The sequence below is a fragment of the Haemaphysalis longicornis genome, unplaced genomic scaffold (genome assembly GCF_048455015.1).
Source record: "Haemaphysalis longicornis isolate Haplotype H1 unplaced genomic scaffold, Haemaphysalis longicornis Haplotype H1 scaffold_25, whole genome shotgun sequence".
In the NCBI taxonomy this organism is placed as follows: domain Eukaryota; kingdom Metazoa; phylum Arthropoda; class Arachnida; order Ixodida; family Ixodidae; genus Haemaphysalis; species Haemaphysalis longicornis.
This window is the reverse complement of record NW_027526314.1, coordinates 559,708-573,219: the sequence shown is the minus strand read 5'-3', so window position 1 is coordinate 573,219 and position 13,512 is coordinate 559,708. Positions and strand designations below refer to the sequence as shown.

At 47.1% G+C, this 13,512-nt stretch overlaps 1 protein-coding gene and 1 non-coding gene across 2 annotated transcripts in view; one reads left to right on the top strand and one right to left on the bottom strand.

The window, feature by feature from the left end:
* Positions 1-13,512, top strand: part of LOC144172655 (SH2 domain-containing protein 4A-like) — a 488,768-nt gene that overhangs the window by 154,683 nt on the left and 320,573 nt on the right. The window lies entirely within an intron of this gene.
* On the bottom strand, positions 8,279-8,351 carry Trnas-gcu (transfer RNA serine (anticodon GCU)). Its single transcript is given in 2 exon segments — positions 8,279-8,311; positions 8,315-8,351. It is a non-coding gene; the product is annotated as a tRNA-Ser (tRNA).

Sequence of the window (13,512 nt, the reverse complement as noted above, 5' to 3'; positions counted from 1 at the left end):
AGCTTCCGCGGGGCGGCGCTGGGTGTACTTATTCGTCGCGCCCTCTGAACAGTGACCGGTGCTTATAGCACGCAATTCACACCGCAAGTGCTTGACATAGAGTTAATACTGTGCTTGAATTGTGTGGCGTGCGATACGTCTTTCCTAGTTGCCGCTTGATGGCGCTACTCGTCCATACTTAGGGCGGCAGTATTGAATTTTGGAGGAAGCGTTCGAGCTACGCACGAGAGGTCGGTTCGACGCCAGCATTCGCGGGGTATCAAAAGGACAATATGCTTTTCTTCAACGTTGCGTAAATACTGATAACGGTCCCATGAAGTAATGTTTCGCTTGGTGGTCCGGAGCTGCAAAGGAGAGGGGAGTTCGGGAAAGCACGACTGATTTGACCGAAACTGGCAACACTGCTCGGTACGCGGTAGCGCTGTGTTCCGTTGCTTCTATACCGCGTTACATCACCGCTGCCTCGCTTGCGTCCCTGCTTGCGTCACGTTTCATCAGCGCTGCTGAGCACGAGGACGCGGGTTCGATTCCCTGCCGCGGCGGCCGCTTTTCTGATGGGGGCGAAAAGCGAAAACGCCCGTGTGTGCGAGATTTCGGCGCACGATAAAGATCCCACCCAGGTGGTCAAAATTAATCCGTAGCCCTTCACTACGGCGCACCTCATCACCTGCGTTGCCTCGGCGCGTAAAAACCGTTTCATCAACGTTTCATCAGCGTCTGATTAGCGATTTCTCAGCAGTTAAGGAATCTTTTGGCAAATAATCAAAGCTGAAATAGCTGTGGGGAGGTTAGACTCGTTTGAAACCAACTTGCTCGTTGCCTTCAGTGTCCCTTAAACAGCTACATAGGGCATGTGTCAAGCCGGTTTTATACCGATTAGTAGCTTCTTATTGCGGAGTTCCCCATGGCGTCATTCCATTTCCCTGAAGGTACAAGCCCGGCACCTTCTGTACACGCCAAGTGACATCTACTGGTTCTCTAAGAGCTGCGCTTTTCGTTTTCACTAGAAAAGGGTGGAGTCGCGGGCTTTGGCGTGAACGTGCCCAGATTTAGCCCTAGCAATGCATATTGTTTTTTTTTTTTTTTTGCAAATGCCCGTGCGTTTTCTACTGTAAATGTTCTCTTAGCTGACGTTTGCGTATTTCGTTCATGAATGATTGTGGTCGGGTATCATTAAAAGGGGCGGCGGGGGGCATTTCACCGCGCTTAGTTGCCGTCCTGCATCGTAGCGGAAGTTCCGGGCTTCTGCCTATCTCGTAACACAATATCGCTTTTGAATGGCCTTCGTTACGGTCCCACTCATGATGTCGGCCAACGGCGATGACAGCGGCCGTCAGCAGCTCGCGGTTGATTTCCTGTTTCCCGTTTGGCTGCGGCGCCAGCATATCCCGCACATATTCAACGTACCCACCGACGAGATTGGTCAATGGAAACAGCTGTTCGGAGTATTACGGCCGATGTTTCAATTTCCATTGCAAGAATGTTTTCACATTCGAATCTAGAAGAACTGTGAGTTGGGCTTGTTGGTATAGGTTCATAATGGTAAACAGCGCAAAAACAAAACTTAGACAAGAAAGACAACGGGACGAAGCGCTTTTTTTTCTTTTTAAGGATAAAAGTAGCCCGCTTTTATTTCCACGAATGAAGTTCACCGGTCCTCATGCAGTGCAAGAAAGGTCACTGGCAGTATACATATATAAAAAGACATGTAAATACTTTTCGAAGGTACAAAGCAGTCCTACGCTCGAGTGCAGCGCTCATCGCTGGAAACTATACGGAGGTCGGCGCCTTTAAACATTGCCTTGGACGAGCGCCGCTGAGCAGGCATTCTTCGTACAACTGGCAAAGCCGCCGGCGGAACCTTGGTTCGCACCGTATCGTGAGTAGCCTGCACAGTTCTGGGGTCGAAGCTGCGCTCTGCGCCCTGGGAGTGAGCTCGAACAGGGATTCCGCCAGAGTGGAGCTGGGCGCTGAACTAACGGTGGTCGGAGGCTGAGTTGCGAAGATACGGGTGGACTTGACCGAAGTCGCTTCCGAGGCGGATGGAGTGACAGATAGAAGAACGTCGGTGGACGTTGGCCCGTCAGTCCCGTTGTTCTTTCTTGTCTAAGTTTTGTTTTTGCGCTGTTTACCATCATGCACATTCGAATCCCGTAAGCAGAGTTAAGGGCCTGTCGTAATTTTTTAAAGCGAAGCTTTAGTGTTCTCACTGATGGCGTCTGTAACGCGACAACGCCCTGCAGGAAAGCATGATGATGAATTATCGCGGGTGAAGGAAAAAAAATGCTGCCCGTAGCCGGATGCGAACCCGAGTCCCTCACGTTGTGAAGCCGGCGTCTATCCGTTTGCTCCATTTTTCGCTATATTGCATATAAGGCTAGCCCGAAGAGGTTTAAAATCACACCCTAACTACGATGACAGTACGTTCACCGACACACATTTTAAAAGTCAGGCAGGCTCACCTAGCTGTACGGTCTCTTCAGGAAGGGATTGACGGGTGTTTTAATTGAAAGTTTATTTTCGGTGCCGATTTACCGCCAACCATTTCTGATAATTTTATACAGTAGTGTGTTAAAGCGAGTTAAAAAGATGTGCATCCAGGCGGCTGCAAAAACTTTCCAAGTTGCACACACCTTCAACAAATATTTGGTGCACACAATGCAACTAAAACCAAAAACTTCCAGATTTCGCGTTGCAGTGACGTAATATGGGCAGGAGTGATTTAGTACAGCCCTGCACTAAAACGTAGTTATGAGTGCGTTAACTCCACGTTCGAATACAAATGAGAGTATTAATGGAATTAGCGGCCCCTCTACAATTGCGCAGTCATGTTCCTTGGCGGTGTCTTGGGTCTTTAGGCGCCTATCTTACAAACTAGGTCCTGTGATGTCACAGGGAAATCTCCGTAAAGTGGGTGGGGAGTCGCGACGGCTTCGTATGTTTTATTTGATGTCTCGATTATTCCTTTGAAGTTTGCAAGAAAAAAACTGGTATCGTCGTTATCGGGACAATGCGGCCTTTTTAATGAACCAAACGTTTATTTTGTCTTCATAGCGTTTAAGAGCGCTTGAAAATTCAAAAATTACGGGGGTGCTTAGAACTTTCTACGAATGGGAAGGAGGTGCCTAGTTGAACTTCCTGTTGATGTGGTGTTGAACGTTCCTCTGAACTCTGCGGCTGCGCGGTTCACCACTTGAGCAGCCCCCTGGACGGCACTCTTCGAAGCTCGTTTCGCTCGCTCGCCATCGCCAGGGGCATCCTGCTCGCCCCCGCCGGTACCTGCAACACTGAGAACGGGGGCTACGCATCCAACTAATACAGAGCCCTTCCTTTTGAACAAGACGGTCATTGTTCCATTCGACGGCCGCGTAGGAGCTGGTATAAGCACAACAGATAACAAAAACTCAACTAGTGAGAACCGTCCCGTTTCGAGACGAACTGGCACAAATTTATCAGTTTTTTTTTTTTTTCACGAAGTGTAAAATTCAACTTGGCATCGTGCGGCAGGGATTATTGCAATTATTTTATGTTTAGTTATTTTCTGAAAAGAGCGCAACTGCTGATGAAGACCACAAAAGGGTGGTCGTCAACACGGAGGCCAAGTTCTTTTTTTTTTTTCTTTTCTGATGAAACAGATTCATTTTTGTCGTGTACCACTTATAAATAATTGCTCGTAACGGCATGCCAGTAGCATGGGTTTTGGCTGAGAACTATTTGCGGTGTGTAAGTTGGCGTTCCATCTTCTCTTGCAACACTGCGCCATTGCCTGTGCCAGGGAAGTGGAACTCGGACTGCCTACGGACTTAGCGTAACTAATAAACGAAAGAGGCGTGGACAATGAGATGAATATATATTATACTCGCCCCTGGAACCTCGGGCATTCTGCCTTTAACGTATGTCCTGCACACCAGTAGCTCATGCGTTACTGCTCTCGAAGTTCTCGTTCAGAGTTTCTGAAATGCATGCGCTGTGTAAAGGAAAAGTAAGGGAGGGGGGGAAGGGGTGGAGGGGGGGGGGGGGGGGGCATCATACTTGTCAAACTCTGTTCCTCGGGGTGGTGGAAAGGAGGGTGTTGGTGAAGATGGGGTTGTGATTAGACCACCCAGTTCTTTCCCTGCATTTTTGTTATGTCGATGCACTGCTATACTCAAGTGTGCACATGAATGTGCTATCAGTGATTGGTTCTAAGAGCAAAGTCTGCGCAAAATAGAACAGATTAAGATAGCGCCAGGAGTTGCAAATCATTACACGAGCCGCGAAGGAGCTTCCTCTTCCACTAGCCGCCTGCCCTCTGCTCTAGCTCCGGTAGAGTAGAGGTAGGGTTCCCGTTCGAATGGTAGGTTTCCGGTAGGTTTCCCGTTCGAGCACGTGCCCACGCACGGCTCGTAGCGTCCCATTGTCCGTGCCGTCGTCAAACGATTGTCCAGCACCGCTGTTCAACTTTGTCTCACACCGCTCCTTTGTTAGATGATGTCGGTGTTCGGTGGCCGCTTCTTCTTCCGCGTCGGTTTCGGTTTCGAACCCCTCCGTTCCCGCGGCAGGCGAACAGTGTACGCTCCTTTGACTTCGCCGTGAGCGTCTCATTGCATGGCATATGGCGCGGGCGCGGGTTTCGCTGTCTTTTGTGGGCGCGCTTGGGCACTCGTTTGCAGAGTCCGCGAAATGGATGCTCTGTCCTTCTTCGCTCCCAACGTGCCTTTGGGGCGCGCATCCGTCCAGAGTTGCGTGGCTCGATGAGTCCGCTTTGTCGGGGTTTTGGGGAGGGGATAGTTTTCACTGTTCTTTCGTGGCTCACTCGCGTGACCCTGCATTGCGCAACGAACTCTGTCCAAAAGTCGGGTATTGCGGGCAAGCGGAACGAATGATCTAGAAAGAAATTCTAGAATGATCTAGAAAGAATGATCTAGAAAGGTGTTCAGGTAGCTAGTCGGAATTTTTGTTTTGTTTTGCTGTTGCTCCTGATGGCAAAAGAATGCTAGAAACAAATAAGGTACTGAAACAACAAATAAATATTAAAATTTTGCGTTTCTTTTGCAGCAAAACCGATCCTGCAGAAGCGTGACAACATACACATTCGCACATTTTGTGTTCGTAATCAACACGCTGATAAATGAAAACTAAGCACTTTCACTGTGTACGCTAACTTTTCTAGTGCGAAGGTTGTGAAATAAGTTCAACCGATTTTTTTACGTCTCATTTCTACCTTCTGCCAACCGATGGCCATTGCTTAGATCTCTTGTGTAGTTTCGAGTTTTTACGATAGCCAATTGAAACTCTCGCCCCCCCCCCCCCCCCCCTCCCACTGCCACTGCCAAATACATGGACACATGGAAGGAGAAGTATGATGCCTCGGAAAGAAGGGCTCATAAGTAGAATTCTGTTGCGCGCATTCTAAAAAAATTACACTTCCATTCACGCCTAAAAATACTCTGAAACCATACCGAGTTTCATAGTACTCATTGCCATAAATAATTAGCACCTGAAGCTTTGCAGTAAATCTAACGATGACGCCGCTTCCACAGCCGTTCACGCTTCAGCATGGGGCTCGAAAATAAAAAAAAAAAGAATGAGTGTAGAATCTCTTGTCATGCCGTTTTCCTGAAATAAATGACAGCATACGATCGAATAAATCATACATCACATTTTCACGATAATTAACTCGCAAGTATGCCAAATCGCAGTTTTAGAAGAGCCAATAATTCAGTATGCCAAACCATTTGGATCGCGGTTATGGCATGTATCGACAACTCCCGATCCTCTGGTTCTCATTGCGCGAACGTGGTGACTAGAACGCACGTTGTGAAATTCTCCGAAAATCGAAGGGAAAATGGAGCAACTTCCTCTCATTGTCAGGAAGGCAATGAGAATAAGACGCCGCAACCTTTTCATGAGGTTGCGGCGCCTCTGTTGTTCTGCGCGAGTTGAAATGGCTGTCGCCTATGGACTTGCAGGTTGTCGACTGTCTGGTTGGTTCGTCCTAGCGCGCGTCTTCATTTCTTGTAACGTCTCCTTTTCCTGAAGAGCACGCTGCAACTTTAAAGGCACGCCTGTGTCAGAAACGTCCTGATATGTGTCGCTTAAGGCTTCTGAAGTATGTTGTTAGAAAACCTCGGTAGTTTTGCACCAAACGCATGGTGGGTGTGTTCGAGCGCTTGCCGAGGCGTCAATTCTGTGGCACCCTGACAGACATATTTCCCTCTTTGTCCATTGCGGATTCATGGCAGATACACTATAATGCGCATCACCACACCACTCGGCTTACATATGTATATAACGCAGTGCAGGTTGACGGCTTCTAACCTAAGGGTCTACCTAACATAACCGCGTGCTAACAAACGTAAACCTAATTATCTGGTGCATCTGAGACCGTGTTTTTCAAACCTACGTAGCGATCACCGCTTGCCGGCCATCTCTTTGGCCAAGGCCAAAGGAAGCAACGCGCGAATCAATTGGACATTAAACTGTCTCCAGCGCTGCCAATGAGACAGACTCCTGATCCCCTTTCATACTATTTCAGAGTAGACGTGAACGAAGCCAATAATAATGCGTCCATACTGGCCCTAACAAAGCAGGAAAGGACCACCGCCGGCACACAGCTCATCGAATGTCACTTGCCTTTCTTTTTTTCTCGGAAGCAACGTGGCAGGTCACGCGCCAGTCTCAATAACGCAGTGGAAGCTTCACAGCGCACCTATCGCGGCTTGGAAGTTTCCCATACCTCATCCGTAGCGGCGGAAATTAAACGCGCCTCTGCGATATGCACCTGTAAGAACAATGGTTCTCGCGACAAAACGCACTCAGGCGCAATAACAACAACGACGAAAGGAAATGTTTGTCGAGGCACCGCCTGCCGCTTTTCTCTGTCTTTCTAGCTCTCTCGATCTGGCGAGAACACAAACATCTGCTACAGTCATGACAGTTTTTTCACAAATCGATTCGGTTATTGCAGCAACTCGGTGATTAATACGCCCTATGCTTGTGTTCCCAGAGAAGAAGATTAGATTCCTGGCTGCGACGACATTTCCATTTCGTCCATTGAAGTCCCCCCCCCCCCCCCCCACCCCTCAAAAAAATTACGTACCGAAACACGCGCCTTTTGAATTGCCGTTAAAACAAGCCAGCTTAGCTTGTTCTAAATTAGTAAACACTGCGTCTATTCGTGGCGTCAAACATCAAATACATAGTTAGCGCCACGCTTGAGAGACGAAAAAAAAAAAAAACGTCTCGTGACATTCTCAGGAATGCTATAGTATTAATGGTCCAACAATCAACAAACGCTTGTTGTACTTGTTTAATTTTCTTTTTTTTTTCAAGGAACGATTATTATTCCCTGCGCTCCTATAGGCCGAAAACTAGAGCGACCTGACGGACAGCTGTAATCAGTGAGTTGAAGGCGCCGTGAACACTGAGAGCTACTGCAGGGTGGAATACCTAGCGAGAAAAATTATCGAAGCGATCAATCAACCCACAAAATAACGGGGAGTGACGTCTTCCAGAGTGTGCTAGTCGCCGGCGCCCTCCTAATTAGGGCAAACGAGCTGCCCTCGTCCGTCCGAAGCGCTCTAACAGCCATGTACGGGCTCTTCGGCATGCGCGGACGCTCTGCATGACCGAGTAATGAATGTGCACGCCGCTCGTTTCCGGTCTGCGCTAATAGTTGGCGTCAGCTGACGAGCGCGGGCGTGCCCAACTTTCCTCAGTGTTTGCCGTTACCTTATCTGTACGCATGGGGACTGCCTATCGGTTACTTATCCGCCCAGGGGCGAAGGGGAGGGCGTGTCAACGGTCACCATCCAGCGGCGAGGCGGCCGCGGTAACGATGCGTTTTACGTGGCCACTTATAGAGGTGTCCTTTCCGATGTAAAAATGGCATTGGCTAAATGAAATACACACGCCCTGTCTGCCACACGCACTTTGAGCTTGTGTCCCAGCCTTGCCGGTGTTGCGGTAACTTTGGCGGTAACTTTGGCGGTAATAAAGGCGGTAACTTTGTTTGTTTGTTTGTTTGTTTGTTTGATTGATTGATTGATTGATTGATTGATTGATTGATTGATTGATTGATTGATTGATTGATTGATTGATTGATTGATTGATTGATTGATTGATTGATTGATTGATTGATTGATTGTGGGGTTTGACGCGCCGACGCAATGCGGGCGACGAGGCGCGCCGTAGTAGAGGGCTCCGCATGAATTTTGACCACCAGGGGATCTTTAACGTGCGCTGAAATCTCGTACACACGAGCGTTTTTGCTTTTCGCCTCCATCAGAAAAACGGCTGCCGCGGGTGGGAATCGAACCCACGTCTTCGTGCTCAGCAGCGCAACGCCTTAGCCACTGAGCCACCGCGGCGGGTAGGCGCTAACTTTCATTGCTTTGTGAAAATTGCTACGGCAATGGCAGACACGGATGGTCCCTTTCGTTACCAGAGTTAAAATGGAACTCACCTCCAACGTAGTGGCAGACTTAGTTCTGATCGTGTTGCGTCAGGCACGGGATACGGTTATTTCTTTCTCGGCGCGAAGTCTATAAACGCTGCTCATAAACCAGGCGAACTGTGGACGGCGGCTCTTTGCTTGTTAAAGAGTCCATGAAGACTAAATACAAGTTTAGTTCATTGAAATGACTGCTTTTTTCCGACAAGTATACCAATTCTACCCGAAACTTCAAAGAAAAATCGAGTTTTTAGGAAAAACAGATGCAGCAGTGGCGACTCCCTAGCCACTTTCCGGCAACTTCTTCATGACGTCACAGAATGCTGTTTGTGTGATTGGCGGCCGCCGACCTAAGCCGCGGCCAAGAAACATGAATGGGCCACTGTAGGGCCTCCAGTTTCGTTTGATCGCATCACTGTAATGCTAACGTGCGGTTACCACCTGATAACTCTGTTTTAGTGCTGGCCCATATTACGTCACTCCTGCCCATAACACGTCTCAGGAGCGCGAAATTTGAAATATTTTCAATATTTCTTGCGTTTTCTTCATTAAAAAGAGTCTTTCGTGGCTGTGTGGTTTGGAACGTACTGTTGCTACCTAAAGCTAGTTCTTTCTAACTGAGCAAAGTTGTATTTTGTCTTCATGGCCCCTTTAAGGCACTGATACAATTCTTGCCGGGTTTTTCCTGGACCCGATTACTTTTCAGGCGCGCGGGTGAGGCTGCTGTAGGGCGTTGTGCTTTCTCCTGCTCCTTTTCTTTCAACATTTGCTGCCTCTCGTTCCTGGTTAAAACCTGGTTTGGGCGCACAGATTGTCGCTTGCGAATTAGAATGTGGTTGCAGCTATTTGTTTTGTTTTTTCAACAACCACAAAACTACCTGTCATGATGGCAACATTACCCAGTTAAGGTAAGTGGTCGCAATTATTTTTCGCTTTGCTTTTACTTGCGCCAAGTCCCCTCTATAAGGTTGCGGAAGGGTAAGAAATACAGTCGAATCTCGTTATAACAAACACTGATATAGCGAATTATCCGCTATAGCAAACTAAATGTAAACTTTGGTTGGTCACTCTTCATTTTCGCTTATTCTTTTTATAACGGAACCGAAACCGCGAGAGCCGTGCGCGATATCAGCTGTAACGAAGAGATATTTGGTTCGAGCGAGGCTATAAACTCTAAAGGTAGCATTAGAAAAGCAAAAAAAAAAATGAAACATAACACAACCATTTTTTAATAGTTTGAAAAACGGCAGTAGAAAAGGCCCTTTCGTGCGTGGGCACTGCGGAAATCTTCATCCTGCTCAGTGCTGTGAAACACCACCAGACGAGGATCCCACCTTTCTTCAAATAAGAACGTAGGCCTATTTGGTCAAAGGAACTGTGTTTTGTTGTAATTTCACATTCTCATGCTCCGGTCTATTTAGTTTGAAATGTCACAAGGAGACAGGCAAGGATTACCGCATTTATAATGGGTTCGAAGTCAAGAATAATTGCTTTTTTTTTATCTAGAATTTCTTTGCGAGTTAGATTGCAAATTTGTTAGAGCCGATTTTTACCCCTACTGTTACAAAGAATATCAGATGTAACGAACTAATTTACTGCCCCGATTATACTTCGTTATAATGAGGTTCGACTACACGCCAACTTGTAGCTTATAGCTTAATATATACGGCCTTTTCTTGCCTTTGTTTAAACCTCCTGATCTTGTATGGCTCCAAAAACAGACATTTTTGGCGCATTTAATGTACGCTCACTGTTTTTGCGGTGCTGTCAAATGCGTGCACTGCTGCAGCCTGTTTCTTGATCGCAACCCACTTTCGCAGCCTTACCCCCACACAGAAATTGCCGTAGCTCCAGCTACGGCAATTTCGGCGGCAACCCCATCACCACACATACGAACACTTATCCTCATCGAGACCAGAGCGTGATGAACGAAGATGCACAAATCAGTGCTCACGAGCGGGTGGGCTCGTTTGAATTTCGCGCCAAATGAAGCGTGACGCGACGCTTTTCCGAGAAACCTGGAAATCGTGAAAACGTGCCCTCGCATGTAAATCGGGCTTATGGATGCATTTCGACTGGGGTTCCATACTCTACTCTTAGGAGAAGTTTCTTTTCGTTGCAGACGTGCATGCATGCTTTTCAATTAGCAGAATGAACCGTCCTGCACGTCAGCGCTATACCTGAAAAGAAATGAAATAATGCTGTTTCTGGAATGTCTCGTAAGCAAGCACTGCTTTATACGGGCAGCCGGCCGTAACTCAGCTGGCGAGCGCCAACGCATATTCGACATTTCGTGCGGTAGGTCTAACTAGAAGTTTCTACAGCACAGCTTTCGAAATAACCAATTGTTCTGCTATACTATAGTATATCAGAACAATTGGTTATTCCGAAAGCTGTGCTGTAGAAACTTCTTTCGAATGAAATATTTGCGTTATCCGCTTCCATTCGTTAATACATTACTTTTCAAAGATGCAACAAACAGAAGACATGGTGGATTCCAACATTGGCGACATGTTGATATCAGCAAGCATGCGGCACTTCCAAGGATGAATATACATGATGTAGAAACGGAGTATCAACGTTAATAGCGGTGATATCGCATCAGCTACTCTCCGCCTTTGGCGGTTACGTATTAAAAAAAATTAGACCCCTAAACAATTCCCCACACAACTTGGTAAACTTTAACGTTACTATTAATACATTATGGGTTTCATTCCCCGCTACTTGCTCTTCGCTGTTTGTTTATACCTGAATACTTTTCTTTCTATCTTTGCACTGTGTGGTGGTCGTACTTAACTACTCATCAGCGAAACTTACGAATGTTACTTTCAGAGAGCGCATTTATATATTGTCAGTTGCCAAGAACTCAAAAAGGCGGGGTGCGCAAAGTCCGTTCTTAAACGATATAATTTTTCATTTCGGGGTTCTTACGCACCGAAGCCGCACCTGAGCTATGAGGCGCGCCGTAGTGGAGGGCTCCGCAGTAATATCGGCCACCTGGAAATCTTCAGCGGGCTACGAAATCTTGGCGCACGGGTAATTTCGTTTTCTGCCTCGACCAGAAAAATGGCCGCCACGGCCTTTCTGAAAAGTAATTCCTCGTAACCCATCATGAGCTTTTGTTTACAGTACCCCCACATTTCGTGTAATGGGGTTCACCGGTACGAAAAACGGTATACTTTGCAAAAATAAGGCATATTACTATCATCATCGCCAACATCGTAAGCACTAACCTTAACAGGTTGAACACCTCCCACCTCTGGAGAAATCCTGGATCCATTCCTGCTTGCAGTTGAGGGATACTGTTGGTTCATTTAGGATACCAGCAGGTCCTATAAATCCTGTTTTCTGCGGGCATGAAATCGCGAGATTAAAGAATCGGGGGGCCACGATTCGCCCTATTAAATTGGTGAAAAGATTGCACGGAAATAATTTTCCATGGTATTTGCGTCAGATTTCTGCAATTCGCACAATACAGTAGTTAGGTTGCTTTTGTATTTGCTTTATTTTTTACTTCGTATCTCCATGGCAGAATGGCGCGTTCTAGCAACTGGTCTGCACTCCCTGGCATCGTTGCGAACACCTGCAGTTTAAAAAAATATAAACTACTGAACCAGATTCTGTGAAACTGTACAGCAGTCCCATTGAAACACAGAAATAGCTAAGTTCCCACGTATTTCGAAAATTTATCGAAGACCGCTGCATTAGCACGCTTGCAACGCCGACTCCACTTCTGCCAGACCTTGCAGTAGTTCGCGTGGCTCCGGACTTGTGATTGCCAGCATCAAACAAGTCCAGACCGTCACCACGCATGTTTTCTCCTCGTTTATATAACCTTTTCAGCGGCTAGACCGGCTGAAAAAGTTATGCTTGGAGCACGGAACGAGTCTATTGACACTGTCATTACATTCCCATTCCCATCCCTTTTACACCATCATGCTAGCAGGAGTGCCTTCCTCCCAAATTCATTGAAGCTCAATTAGACAATTGCAATTTGCTAAACAGGAGCCGCAATTAACTCGATGGACTTCCGCCCACCAGCATTGCGTAACCTCTGCTGACCCCATGAAGAGCGGACTTGAGTTCTGAGATAGGGATGTCTTTGTTTCTATCTGCCCTATATACAAACGTGGACTTGTTACATGCACACTGTGCCTGCAAGAAATTTAGCGCATGCGCGGCACTCGAAAACGATCCTGTGGTCCAGCTTCTCCGCAATGCACTCAATCGGAGATGCCAGGCATACGACTCGAATCAAGAGTTAGTTCTGCGCTGTGGCATTACGCAATGCAAGCGGGGCGCGTTGTGCATTGCGCAGTGCTACAGCTCAGATCGCATTTTAAAGACGACAGTCTTTCTTGGGCACTCAAACGCGAAAATTTTAGTCTGTCTGTCTGTCTGTCTGTCTGTCTGTCTGTCTGTCTGTCTGTCTGTCGATTCAGCTGCCCGGACAAAAGTAAAAAGATTTTTTAAACGAGATGTTTTACAGCCAAAACATTTTCAATCTACTACATCTAGAAACATGCTCCACATCTGACAACATTCTTCAGCAAAAAGGCAACATTAGGCATATTTGACGAGAACATCAATACTTTTATTTAAAAATATATGAGCGCTCGATTTCTGCAATGCGCCTCGAAAACAATGTTTTAACCACAAAATATCATAAAGGTTTGCGCCCTAGCCTCGCGCTCGTGGTTCGAGCGCCAAGTGTCAGCAGTCCCAACAGATCACGCGCCCGCAGTGCGAACGCGGGAAAATTGAATTCAGAGAACATCCGATGGGTGGACCGAGACAGGAGGGGAAGAGCGTGTGAGGTGGGGGGATGAGATAGGAGAGGCAGTTACTTGGCAAGTAGGGCAGAAGGCTATCGTCTTTTGATGACAGTTGCAGGGACACGAGCAGATACGAGGCCAATTTTTTTCATAGTGAAGTTGTATGATCTCCGCTGTCATTCGCCGAATCAACTTTGTTGGTGGCATGCATTGATCAATCTAGTGCTCTGTGGTGAGGATGAGTCACATAATTTCCCTAGTCTGTGGCATCAGGTGAACGGGAACGTTTGCTAAAATAGACAC